General features: G+C 42.7%; 1 long non-coding RNA gene across 1 annotated transcript in view; it reads left to right on the top strand.

Moving 5' to 3' along the window:
- Positions 1 to 1,426: 1,426 nt before the first annotated feature.
- The window catches only part of LOC106037033 (uncharacterized), a 76,806-nt gene continuing 67,480 nt past the window's right edge, over positions 1,427 to 10,752 (top strand). The window contains exons 1-2 of the long non-coding RNA XR_010826124.1: positions 1,427 to 1,558; positions 7,034 to 7,157. This is a non-coding gene — a long non-coding RNA (uncharacterized lncRNA). The remainder of the gene's footprint in view (positions 1,559 to 7,033; positions 7,158 to 10,752) is intronic.

The raw sequence follows: 10,752 nt of genomic DNA, 5'->3' as shown, positions 1-10,752 counted from the left end.
ACCACCTCCCTCCAACCACACTACACCAGAGTTAGTATTGTTATACCCCTCTCTTCTCTTGCCTTTTTTTTTTTTAAAGCCTTTTCCTCCTCTGAGAAAGGCAGAAAAAGTCAGCTTCATTATAGTACAGCGGCTGAAGGAGTTCTTCTAGTCCATCCTCACAAGCCTACAGCACTTTCTAGTCTGAAGGCCATTCCACGCCTCTTAAAATAAGCCACAGTTAATTACAGCTAGCCAAGCCCACAGCTTTCACTTTGGCGTACCTTATTACAGGGATAGCATAACAATTTTTCTTGGAGTCAGGCAGTAACTCTTACCACAAAACAGCAGTCAGCTTTCCTACTATTCCCTTTTAAGCTAAGCCTTGTCTTCTACTGGCAATTCAAAAGGAGACAACACTGCCACTTGCTTCAGGTATAATTGACTGAGGATAATTAGCCTTTTAACAAGCTTGTTAACCTCTTCCTCACTTGTAGAGTTTGTCCACTAGAGAAGGCTAAGTACCTAGGAACAGTCAGGGCCATAGATCTTCACACATGAACTTGCTATATTCTCTGATATCTTAATCAAAGGTCTGATGGTTGCAAGGCTTTTTGAGAGAAAACTGTCCTGCACTGGGTGTTGTATACATATGAAACTGTTTTATAGGAAAAAAAAAAAGGCACAACAAACAGCAAGCCGGACTATAAGCAAATTAAAACTTAGAGAACAAATGCAGTACAACAGCGTCACTAACAAAAAGTGAGAGAGCAAAGCAATATTTTTCAGCTCCTATGCTGATTAGGAAAGGGAAAGGCTGCTACAATTTTGTACGCTGAAAACCTGCCTATCCCACAGCTTACACATAAATGGAGTAACAGACGTTCAAACATAATGCAGTTAATTTTTAGATTCCCAGTCAGTGCTTGTTTCTGGCACCTACAGGAGTGCTGTGTTTCAGAAACAAGAATGTTATGAAAGAAAAACAAAAGGGAGGAAGGGGAAAAAGTGTACGGGTTTAATGTGCTGCAATTATTGCCAATCAAGCAGGCTGCTCCCAGCCCCCCGGTAGCTACTGACACTCCCCGGCCATTCAATTGCTCTGCAGGCCTTGTTGGGGCCGTGCCTGTGAGGGGCGTGAGGGGCTGGGGGCACCACTAGGCCCTTGCAGCCCTGATCAGCTGCCATGTGCCTCCCACGTCCCTTTCTAGCCTGGGGCCCGCAGTGCCCCAGTGCTGCTGTAGGGTGCTGGTCTGTCACCTGGGGCAGGGCTGCTGGGCCCAGCCCTGTCACTGAGGCACAACCTGGGTGGGCCTGGCCCTGGCTCCCCTCCTGGGGCTGATCCCATCCCTGCTCCTGGCCTGGGCAGGCCCCTGGCCCTCGGCAGTCCCTGACAGGAACACAGAAAGCTGCAGCACTTCTAAGAAATCCCCAAATATTCACAGTCCTACTCCAATAATATTTACAGACCAAATGTGGAACTCCTGCTTCAGACAAACAGCTTAGTGACCTCCATCTTCTTCCTCAGCACATCTACTGCAATGTATGCCAACACAAGGTTGCCTTCCCTTTCTGGCAGGTGAGTGACATTTGGGGGGCTGCCTGTAATGACCAGTTCTGTTAAAAGGCTGTGCCTTCTTCCTGGGCCTGGGGATGGAAGGGAAGCCTGTGAGGTCTGCTCCTGGGCAGGCTGTTTTTTTTTTTTTTTTTTTTTTTTTTTTTAAAAGAACAGGAATCTCTGTGCTCTTAAGTCACAGTGTCTTAAGTGTGTGCTTTCCAGAAGAGAGCACAAATCTGACTGGAGTCATTAGAGGTATGAAAGGTAGGATGCAATGGTTTACTGTATTGATACCACAACTCAAAGAAGGAGGAAAAAAAAAATCATTTAATTTCCTTTTCAAAGTTCAAAAGGAAAGTAAGGTGAAAGTAGATAGTCTTTTGTTTTATTCCCACCAGCTGAAGAAAATCCAGCTTGCATCTCTCTATAACAATTCTCTTGGACTTGAATCTTTTTGTTATTGAAGCTTGTGAATTAAAAAAAAATTGACTTAAAGCACTGTTTTTGAGTCAGTATATACATACTTATTTCCAAACTGGAACAGATGGAAAAGAAAATCATTTATAAAGCAAATCAGGGTGAAAACATAACACAAGTATTTTGATGTTTTCAAAGGTTTTCCCCTAACTACTTTGGCCAAAAGTGTCCCTTAAATTCAAGGTGAGTTGGCAAAGAACTTCAGCATTCACTGCAGTTCATTGTTGTCTTTGTATTTAACTATTGGTCCCTCTCAAATTCAATGAATTTCAAAGATGAAGTCCTTATCCCAGCTCAATCATTGCAAATGGAAATTTTAAGCTCTGAGAGCATTTTCTTTCTCAATCATTAATTAGAAAGGAAAAGAGTAAACAAACAAACAACAACAACAAAAAACAACTAATGAATGACACAAAAGATAGCAAGAAATAAACACTTTCAGATAATAAGAAAACTGTCTGAAAGATTATGAAAATGTCATTTGAACTGGAAGCCTTTCCATACTGCAAGTGTGGCAGCATAATTATTACAGTGTGTTTACCTTGTTAGCTGAGGGATGCTTTTTGGTGCTGCTATGTGTCCTAGCCCTAGCTAGGTGTCCTAGATCACACTCTTTCCTTCAGGAGGGTTTCCTGCAACTCTTCTGTCTCTTCTGTCTGTCTTTCATAGGTTTTAAGTATGAACTGAGTGGCAGAGTGGGTGTGACATGTTATTTACTAAACTGATAAATACAGTCTAATTTCGGGATATGTGGAGTGAACAGCAGTCTAAAGTTCATCTATTTAACTTTTTCTTCCACCAACTGCATTGCATCTACACTGCTAGCTCATGGTTTGTCATGTATTGAATGTTTGAGGTTTTGTCATACAGCTCCAACAGTTGAACCACAGTATTTGTATATGGACATCTAATCTCTTCTCTGATTCTAGGCGTCACAGCTATAGAGGAAATCTTGAATGTGTGCATCCTAATTTTTCAGTAACCAAAAGACAAACAATTTAATGACTGAATGCAATCTTGTGATATTTTTAATGCTTGGGCAATGCAACACTGACTCACTGTAGCCACGTCTAGTATCTCCAAACATCCCTGACAAAGCTATTGGCTGGCCAAGATCAGTGCTTACAAGTTCCAGCTGTTTACGAGGTATTTGTGTGGGGGAAAGTATGTGGCAATAGTTGTTTCTTCTAACTGAAAAATGGTTGAAGAGATTTTCCTACAAATTCCTCAAAATAAGTGAGCAAAACCAACTGTGGGTTGGAAATAAACAAGACCAATTGCTAACAAAAACAATGTTTAGGACAGTAAGACAGGAATCTTTCTGCACCTTCAGCTGTGGAGATAGCTCCCAGTATACACTACTAGTAGCTGAAGTAAACAGGCTTGCATTGGGTTTTCATCCCAAAGCTGCATCTGTGGACCATCTATGACACTCATTATTTTGTAATTGTACATTAGCAAGACTTTGCAGAGTTTCCATTTGATCACTACTTGTATCATTAGCACAAAGGTTAAAACTTCTAAGGCAAGAAAATGCTTTATAGATTTTCTTCTTGCAGATTTGGGCACCCTGCTTTTATGTAACCTCTACATCACTTTCAGCCAGGTCTTGGCAAGATCTTTATGCAAGCAACTACCTGGCTCCTTTGACTTAGACTGGCTCCAGATCATCTCTGGAATTGGATTCTAACCTTGTAGAATACCCTTTTGATTCACTGGTTGGACTTTAAATGAAGACTACAGTACTTCCTAGATCCTCTCTCATCTGACCTCACCTGATTTGTTCCTGTTAAAAATCCATCTGTCTACATGGTTGTCTTGATTATCATTGGGAAAAATGAGAAATGGGACATCCTGTTTCACAGGCTCTTGTGTTCCAGGTGGTCTGTGTTTTCTTTCTGCTCGGGATAAGATTTTAGCCCATTCACTCACCTTGTAAGTTCACATAAAGCATACAGGAAGCTAGGGAAAACAAGTTGAGCACAATCATTTGTAAATATTTTCAAAGATTTTCGAAAACATTGTGATACCTTAATTGCCCAAAATATTTTCATGGGTATTTTAAACAATTCAGTGAGCTAGCTTTAAAATTCATACCAGGTTTGCTCATCCATGCCATTGCATGTTCACTTGTTTTACACTAGCTGTGTATCTTCAAGCTACATGTATCTCTTACCTCAGCACAAAACAGGTGCTGTACAATGCTTAAGCTTTGAACTACATTATTTGGCATGAAAGATAGACAAAAAATTCACATTAATCCTAAGTGGAGTGTTTAACATGTATTACACTCAATGAAGAAACAAGCACTTTAAGAAGGTGATCTGTTACATCTAATGTGTGTTACTACTTCGGGTAGGCAGTGAGAATCTCTTTTTGGGGTACAGGGCATTCAAACAACCATGGAGTGAATAAAAATGCAGATTTCTGACATAACGAATTCAGCATTAAGAAATAGGGAAAAGAGGAGAACTGTTTAATTTGGACTTTCCAAATGTGCAGACAAAGACGGGAATGATTTCTCCATTTCAGAAAGAATTACAGCAAATTTGCCCCTTTCCAAGGATCACTGATACCACAGGGATACACAGTTCATCCTGCGAAGACTGTTGGATATGCATCTTTTGTGTACATCTTTTTTTTTTTTTTTTTCCAAGAGTCCCAGTGTGGAAATAAAGCAGCTTGGCTCAAGAGACCAGCAGGCAGAAAGCCCACAAGCATGTTTATAGCAACAGTTTTTGGCTTGTGTTTATCTAAAGGGTTCCACTTCTGCTTTAATTACTCACATTCTGTATAAATAAGTTATATTTAAAATGGGAGACTTCTCCCAGTGTAGAATGCTTTCAAGGGTAATGTAGTTTGTGAAGAAAGAGCATCAAGGAACCAAGGCAGACCGAGAAAAACAGATGATTCCTGAGCAATAATCTAGATCTATGTGCAGTTAGGAAACTTGTGCCAGGTCTTGTTAGCTGTGCAAAGACCCAGAACCAAATTCTTGGGAGTTCCCCAAGGAAATGTAAATTCTAATGAGGTCTGTAATTTCTGGTGATGTATTTATTACCTATAAGATGTGCAGTCCTAAGATCTCTAGGTGGCTTTTTCCCAGGGCCAATGCGAGCTGCAGATGCTGTTACCTAAGGCTGTCTTATCTCTGCTTGTGATTTCTTTGTTAGAGATGCATGTGCATACACAGATGGCCTGCATATGGGCTATAAATATTTTATCTCAGGGACACATTCAAGTGGCTATGCATGTGTTAGAGATCTGCTATGCAGCAGACTGCTGAGGGAAGTAAAGAGAATCTTGTAATCATATTTTTGAAGATGAAAGGCAAAATCCAGGAGTAGGAAAGGGAAAGTCCGCCAGGGTGCCTTCACGAGGCTTGCTGTCCTTACAGCTTCCATCGCAGAGTTCCCACCACTGGCTCCATTTGACTCAGTGTCTTAAAGATGGCTTCAAGTGGCTCTTCCTTCCCCAAAACGTGCAGCTGAAGGACGTCTTTTCACCTGCCTCTTTCAAATTACTCCAAGATGTGAGGGTGACCTGGGTAAAGCCTCACCCCCAAGGGCTTTCACTGCCTCCTCCTCACTGATACGTGGCACTTTATTATCTGTACGTGGAAAGGGTAACTTTACCATAGCCGGCACACCTGAGCTGTATCCAGATTTCAGTGCCATGCTCCCCTGGCGTTCCCCTGCTCCCCTTGCTGCAAGCACCCCAGGAGTGGGCAGGCTCCCTGTGCTGTGTCAGGATGTGGGGGGCTGCACGGGATGCTGCTGCTGACAGGGAGAACAGTGTGGGGTGTTCCAGGTACAGCGGTGCTTTGCCTCGCTGTTGCTGCACCATGGGGTGAGTGGGGGATTCCTTTGGGCAGGGGATTCCTCTGGGGTGCGGGCTGTACCCCACGGCTGCTGCCTCAGGGCTGCTCTGGTCTTGGATTAGCCTCACTCCTTGGGCCTGAGCTGCTGTCTTCTCTGGGAGCGGGGAAGAGCTGAGCAGGCTCCCCTGGGCAGGGTACAGGGGGAGATTTCCTCTGCCCTGCTGTGTGAGTGGAATGATTCATTGTGCAAAGATGCATTTTTTTATGAGTTTCAACAACGCAGTGTAATGGAGCTCTCTCCTTATCTACAATGCGTAGCAAAAAGTAATAAGTGGCAATGATTATACTGTAGAAAAAAGGAGGAGGTGAGAGCCGTTATTTTCTGGTGGGAATTATTGCTGCTTTCATTTTCAGGGAAATGGCATCTCATTTGAAATTGATGAATTCCCTTGTATTTTCATCAAATATTTTGTAGTAGCCAGTCTTTATTACTCTGATTGTTCAGCCTCTCATTACTGATAATCAGAAAAAAATAATGTATGATATAAATATGCATAGAAATAACACAATTGGCTTCATTTTGGTGCCTGCTACCCATTTATTTGTTCCTATGCAAAAGCAAGCGCAAATGGATGTGAAACACTACCTAATCAGCGTGTAAGTCTGTGAGATCTAATGAAATAATCCACATACAAGTGAATCTAATTTTTCCCTGCTCAATACCACTGTATGCTGACTGTCTGCTATATAGTATAAATCCCTGGTGTCTAGGGAAGGTGCTGTATGAAACTACTGCCTGCTGAGCTCAGACACGCAGAGAGGGTGGCAAAGCATGGCTGTTTCCCTGACCCAGTTTTCAGCTGGTTTAGAAAAAGCTGAAGTGCAACATGTCACTTTGAAAAGGTGGAGGGAAAAAGTCTGTTCCTCAGCTGGGTTGGCCTTTTTGATCAGCAAGCAGAGGCAGAGGGAGAAAAAACACAGCACTGTGAGTGACCTAGCCCTGGCTTGAGGCTGTGAATGGGAGCCCAGTAAAACTGGCATCGAGAATGCCTGGGAGAAAAGCTTGGAAAGGACTTCTGTGGTCAGCCAGGGTGCAGGCACACGGGGGTGGCAGGAGGGAAGGTGAATCAGTGAGCTAGATTGAAGGCAAGTTTGCTCTGACTCAGAAAAAGAACTAAAAACAGTTCTTTCTGTTCTAGTCAATATATCAACGTCCTGGAAACGGTGAATGAAAACTTAGAAATAAGGAGCCGCGCACAGGGAGCTCGAAGATGCAACTCAGGCTGATGGAGATGATTGTGTTTGGGCTCTTTGGTTAGTAAGGTGAGTCACTGGGTCACCAGAGCCTGCATAATTGTTTACATTAATCCTCCTCTATAGATAATGTTCCTTCAGGAGTGTGTATCCACACACGCAGACATCCCACTTGACAGTCAGTTATGCTAAACAGTCGCATTAAAGAAACAAAATCAGATCTAAGCATGTGAGTGATGCCTCTGCAAATGGCTTTAGCAGACGGAAAGCAGAACTTGATGTGAAATGCTTTTTTCTGCCCCCTCTTCCTCTTCTTTCATGGCGCAAGCTTGGTATGATTGATGTGCTGCCTAAATGTAATGGGATTTGTCATCCAGCATGCATGTGGAGCAGGATGGTAGCCATGTGGTAATGTCATCCAACTTGACCAATCTTTCTCGTGTAAATGGTAAGGCTCTGCTGTGAAATGCCTGCAATTCCCTTACACCTAAGAAGGTTTCACCTTTTGTTGCCTAATCTTCACGTGCCTTTTTGGAGGAAGAATGGTTTCTCTTCAGAAGAGAAACAAATAAGAAGTAGTGAGAGGAAACCTATGCTGAGGTCAAAATGGAGTCCCTTAGCTTTTTTTTTTTTTCCCCTCTGATACCCGGTGGTATTGGCTTTAGATATATATGTGGTGGTTTTTGACCCTGTAGCTTTTCCCAATTCCCTGAATCTCACAAATGAGGAAAAAAATCCAGGTGCTGTATCACTTCCCTGATGCTTGTTCCATGTTCCTTTTTATTTAGATCTATTCCCTTTGTCATTGCATTTTCAGCCAACTTACTATGTTGTGCATCTCTTCTTGCCCCTGCCTCACCTGTTTACCAGTTATAGCAAAGAATCTGTGATGCCTGCTCACATCATCCACTTTTTTTAAAGAAAAATAAATCAGGAAAGACAAACTGCATTGTTAAACTGGCAAAACTGGGGAGCAGCGGGAGGGATAATGGCACAGACTTCCAAAAATAAAAGATTGACTTAGCCAAACCTCATCTACTGTTGACTTCAAAGAATGTAAAGCAATTAGTATTTAGAAGTTCATAGAGCCGGTCTCCATGGTTAATGAGACTTTGACTCAGTGCTATGAATGTGCAAACACATTCAGATAAGATAAGCACCCTGAACTTTTACTTAATAATGCTGAGTTTTTGAAGTTGTACTGTAGCAAGTACTGTGAGCAAACATCCTCCTGCTACTAGTTTTGTTCTGAGGTTTTATTTGTCTCATTGCTCCCTGTCTTCAGATCTCCTTTATCAGTGGCTTCTTGCCTCCTGGAGAGCAGGACTTCAGTAATGGCAAAGCACTTGAGGAAAGATGAAGAGCAATTGGAGGAACCCTGGAGGAAAAAACCCAAGAATGATCAAAAGTCTAAAAACAGCCATGACCTTTCGTGTATGGCTGAAAGAATGGTTCCTTAAATGTGAAGGGGGGAACTCTAAGGGAGACATAATGTTCTTCAGATATATGTTAGCTGCAAAAGATTGCTTTTCTCCATGTACAGTATAAATAAGAATATTAGTTAAAGGCTTAAGTCACAGGAAAGGAACTTTTAGGAATAGTTATTTAAAAAAAAAAAAAGTCCTAAGGAGAGTGAGGCACTGAATTGCCTAGGGGCATGTGGACTTGCTGTCGTTGGAAGGTTTTTAGGAACACACGACTTCCAACGTTTCTTGGAAAATGATGTTAATTAATACCAGTACCAAATCTGTAGGGGAGAAAATCTGATCCTTTCAAATCAGTGGGATATTATGAAGAACATTCTTATGTGGGTTTCCTCTCAAGCCCTGTCTTAAACAGAAGAATTTACTATAATAAAAACATTTTAAACAGCAAAAAGTCCTATAAAATATTTATATATTCTTTTTTGCAAAGACAGTGTTTTGAATTTTCTTCATCTGTTGGTGAAAATTGATTTTTTTCCTGAAATAGATGATGGTCTTATCCCAAGGGGAAATGTGAGTATTTTCTTTCCAGTCCTTCACACTTAGAACAGCAGTAGAATCTAAAAATTCTTGTATCTTTTTTTTGTGCTGGTAAATAAAAAACAGTGTTCAACTAAAGAGAAAAGGTCCTTCATCCTATCACATGCTGGTCATCTTCATCCAGCAAATCCAACCTTGGGCCTTAAGGGGACTTTGCTGATACGAGCAGTTCCAGCGGCTGCAGCTGTGAGCCTGCAGATGTCAATGAGCTGCTGACAAAGTTCCACCACGATGTCAATTGGCTTGAGATGGTCTGAAATCCCCTGGGGCCAAGAGAAGGGAAAAGTACTCCTCCTTCCTCCAGGCTTGTCTGTCTGTTAGCCTGGCTGTAGCGTTAGCTCCAAACATGACTGCTGGAGCTGTGGAGCTCTGAGCCTGGCTGCCTTTAGGACTGAAGTGCCTGACGGACACGCTCTGAGAACGGGCTCGGGCCCAAACTGCATGCTTCTGCCTCCTGTGGGCAGAACTGTTAAGTGATCTCTGTCATAAAAAGTGTTAGTCGTGAATGGTAGATGGATCTTGTATAAAACATTTTTAATATCTTTATTGATTGCTTTTAAATCCTCCTGAGCTGAGACTTACTGATGCATTGGAAAGTCAGCCAGCAGCTACCTGCTGCAGGGGAGAAGCAGTGAAGTTGCTCGTTTGCTTGTGTTCACAAAATCAGATGTACCAAGTTGTTTTCATCTGAGTTCCTCAAAGCAAGAAAGAAAATGCTGTAAAGTATTCACAGAATCATAGGATGGTTTGGGCTCTTAATCATGAATGAGGTTAGTGAGAGCAAGTTCTGCTCTGCAGCACTGGGAGTATGCAAAGAACAGGGTGACTCCACATAGGCATCTTCCTTTAATGTCCACTCTGAGGACGCTGTTTCTGAATCCTTGTCCTCCAGACTGTATGGGGTGCACCCCACTGTTGTGCTGGGACAAGTGGGTGGTGTTTAGTCTGGAGAAGCAGAGCCCTAGGCAGCGGCTTAGCAAAGGAGGAGCTGCCTCCAGCCGCGAGCAGGGCCGGTGAGCAGCTGGCGGGGGGCTCTTCTACCGTCTCCTCCTGTAGGCTCCCTCATGGTTCCTACTCCAGATGCAGTTTACTGTAGTTGTTGCCTGTTGCTCTGTGGCAGAAAGCCAGCTACTGAATTAGCCACAACGTAAAGAAATGGCATTTGGCTGGCCAGTGTTCGTGTGGTGATGCATGAGCTACAGGCCCTGGCCTGGAGCTGAAACCCAACATCTGGCATCGACTTCCTGATGAGAGTGGAACGCGCCGAGAAAAACAGATCAAGTATTTCGAATCTACCCCGTGAAGGGAAAACATTATCTGCCTGACCATGGCAAAGAGGCTCTAAGGATGTAACCCTTGGCAAAGCAAGCTATGTTTGTGCGTGGTCTTGATGAAGTACTTAGCTTCAATTAGAGTCGTGGGCAATGCTGGAGGCCAAAGTGGAGTGCTGATCCAAATTTTACAAATCATCCTAGGGATCATTTCTGGGATGGGCATGGGCAAGACCATGACACTAATTATTTCTGACCTTTAGAGAAAAAGAAATTGAAATCTAGCTGTGGAAACAGTGTAACATCTGAAACTTGGCCCGCCCTGTTGCTAAAATTCATTTTATTGAGGGCTTCAAAGAAAGTGGTGCT

The sequence above is a fragment of the Anser cygnoides genome, chromosome 20, assembly GCF_040182565.1.
Source record: "Anser cygnoides isolate HZ-2024a breed goose chromosome 20, Taihu_goose_T2T_genome, whole genome shotgun sequence".
NCBI classification, from domain to species: domain Eukaryota; kingdom Metazoa; phylum Chordata; class Aves; order Anseriformes; family Anatidae; genus Anser; species Anser cygnoides.
This window is presented reverse-complemented; position numbering and strand designations above follow the sequence as displayed.